The sequence below is a fragment of the Podarcis vaucheri genome (genome assembly GCF_965113315.1).
Source record: "Podarcis vaucheri genome assembly, chromosome: 1".
Taxonomy (NCBI): domain Eukaryota; kingdom Metazoa; phylum Chordata; class Lepidosauria; order Squamata; family Lacertidae; genus Podarcis; species Podarcis vaucheri.
Genome location: NC_138759.1, coordinates 47,958,146 through 47,961,187, shown reverse-complemented (window position 1 = coordinate 47,961,187; position 3,042 = coordinate 47,958,146). Strand labels below are relative to the sequence as shown.

Here is a 3,042-nt window from a genome sequence, read left to right as displayed (position 1 = left end):
GTGTTTCTATCTGAAAAGTGGCACCTTGGTAAAGTGATTCATGATCTGGTCATGTCCAGACTAGACTACGTAGGCTACCTTTAAAAGACGGTTCAGAAATCTCAGGTGGTCTAGAATGCAGCTACCAGAGACCTATTGGAGCAGCCAGTCATGTAAATTCTCATTTCTCCACAGCGCTTGAAAGTGTTTAACTGGACTGTGCGCAGCAAATTTTCCCTCCATATATTTTACAAGTATTATGTATTCCTCACTACAGCATGTTTCTTTATTATCTCTGTGTGCACATTCCCCCCAGAACTCCAAATACAAAGGCACAGTGGCAGTTTAATCTCTGTTTGCCAATCACTGAAGACCTGACAGGCATTTCCAGAGGGAACTGTGCGCATTGAACTATAGCTCCTGCTACAACAGTACTGAGATTTTCATAGGAAGACAAGAAAGCAGTTTATCTGATGGTTCTGAGCTTCTCCAAAGAATAATAAGGGAGTAACTCCTCCCCGCAATCTTGTGATGCAACAGAATCTTAAGTATGGAAGAAATTTAATACAGAGGTGAAGGAACTTCCTTATCTGTATTCCTCCTGCAGTCCTTCAGATCTTAGTTCCCCCTACTTCACACACATAGTAAACCCATCTCTTGCTGAACATGTTCTCTCTCTTTCAGATCTTCTGGTTTTGCCTCTCTTGCTTTGTATTTTCCCTGCCTCATCAGTGGAGCCACCTGAAAAAGATACAGCAGGGATCAGCAAAGCAGATTCTGAGAGAGAGCTCTTTCTCAAACATTTGTTTAGTCGTTTAGTCGTGTCCAACTCTTCATGACCCCATGAACCAGAGCACACCAGGCACTCCTGTCTTCCACTGCCTCCCGCAGTTTGGTCAAACTCATGCTGGTAGCTTCAAGAACACTGTCCAACCATCTCATCCTCTGTCGTCCCCTTCTCCTTGTATCCTCCATCTTTCCCAACACCAGGGTCTTTTCCAGGGAGTCTTCTCTTCTCATGAGGTGGCCAAAGTATTGGAGTCTCAGCTTCGGGATCTGTCCTTCCAGTGAGCACTCAGGGCTGATTTCCTTAAGAATGGATAGGTTTGATCTTCTTGCAGTCCATGGGACTCTCAAGAGCCTCCTCCAGCACCATAATTCAAAAGCATCAATTCTTCGGCAATCAGCCTTCTTTATGGTCCACCTCTTTCCCAAACTGAAACATTTTAATATTTCATGTTTGCACCCAAATCCTAAATATATTTACTCAGAGGAAAGTAAAAAAAATGATTTCCAGAAGATATACATCAAAGTAAGTACTTTAAGGGCAGGAGCCTTACTTAAAAGCTGTTTTGGGTGGGATTTGCCCAGAAAAGTGGCATATAAATATGTTTTGAATTGAGCTGTAGTGCTTCAGTGCTGTCAGAAATGTGTCTGACCTCCACAAATTGAGCCACTGAATCAGCTGGCATACCAGGGTTCTGCCTAAGCCACTTTTCTCCCTCTGTATTTTCTGCTCCTTACACCAGCAGCACTCCACTGGCACAGGGGTGTCCCTTTGTTAGGGTCTATTCCCCAAGCACTACCACTGTTCTACCACACCAGGTTCTGCAAGCATAAGAGCAGTGAAGGGCTGGAATGAAGAAGATGGAGAAGACAATTGCTCCAGATAAGAAACAAGAACCAATAGATGGAAATTGTAGATAATCGGATTTCTGCTAAATGTTAGCAGAAACGTAAGAGATGTTTGACAGCTCTTCCTGTCTCAGGAGGTAGAAGTTCCTCCTTCATTGGAGGTACATATTTGAGCAGAGACAGTGTCTGCCAAGAATGCTCTACTTTCAGATCCTGTGGGTTGTGCTGTGGGTTGGACTACCTCACCTCCAAGGTCCATTCCAGAACTATGATTCTATGCCAGGAGTGAGTCTGACCCCATTCAGCAGGCGTAACTCAGGAAAAGAATCAGCCCACCAGCCGCTCATTATCACCACTGTCTCATGGCGACGAACTGTGATTGTGTTCCTCACGCTGACAACAATGCTTTTGTGAAACAAACTCATTCCAGATACATTCATCTGGTCCACAGCTTTTGTCCCTTCCCGTGTCCCCTGCTGCTGACAGAGTGTCTAAACATTTAATCATCCTGCCTTCTCCGGCAAAATATATGACTTGTCTAAGAGCAGGACTGATGCATCTCTGTGTTGTCAGCAGCGGGGAGGAAGTCAATTGCGCTAGCTATTTGTCGGGAGGCTTCCTGTTCAGGGAACGTACCTGCTAACAATAGCAAGCTTGCCTCAAAACGTAATGCACGTATGTGATCCTCCGGCATTGGGCACCTCTGGGCACCTCTCTCTGAATACTGCTTTCAGTTAAACCTTCTGCGTTTGTGGCAGTTGTTTTCTTCAGTTCAACTGAACTTACTGGCCTGTTCTCTGAAAGAGGCCCACACATATCTGACCCTATTTGTGTAGGTCACTTTCGCACCAGTGCCAATTTAGCAGCTGCTGGGTGTGTGTGGTGAGCAATCCCACTGCCTCCTCATATACTTAGTGAACCTGTGAAGGGAACCGTGATCTGAAGGACGACAGGCCTGGCCCTACCATGAGACAGGCAGCAACCTCGGGTGACAGGTACTGAGGGGCAGGAAGTGGACAGGCCTCTGTGGGCCGGCCCCCTAAGCTAACCTGATGCCCTAAAAAAGTCCCAGGACACTCTTTGGACTTGGGTACACAGCACAAAAATTGCTGCATTGTTAAAGAGACCACTTTAATTTTATTTTATTTTTGTAAAAGAGCGAAAGCACGCTGACTAGGGAAACACACTGAGCAAGGGAGTGGGAGAGGTAGGGGAATCTTTCGTTTTGAAGGTGAGGTCTAGCATACCCTCCAACATTTCTCCAGTGAAAATAGGGACGTCCCATTCCATAATGATAATTTTACTATTTATAACCTACACATCTTACTGGGTTGCCCCAACCACTCTGGGCAGCTTCCAACTTATATAAAAACATAATAAAACATGAAAAAAACTTCCCCATATAGGATTGCCTTCACACAGCTCAGG

At 45.2% G+C, this 3,042-nt stretch overlaps 1 long non-coding RNA gene across 1 annotated transcript; it reads right to left on the bottom strand.

Annotated features, from left to right (window-relative positions):
• Positions 1–251: 251 nt before the first annotated feature.
• Positions 252–2,562, bottom strand: LOC309535053. The gene is made up of 2 exons (XR_014220994.1): positions 2,251–2,562; positions 252–720 (listed from the first exon to the last, which is right to left on the bottom strand). It is a non-coding gene; the product is annotated as an uncharacterized lncRNA (long non-coding RNA).
• Positions 2,563–3,042: the final 480 nt, after the last annotated feature.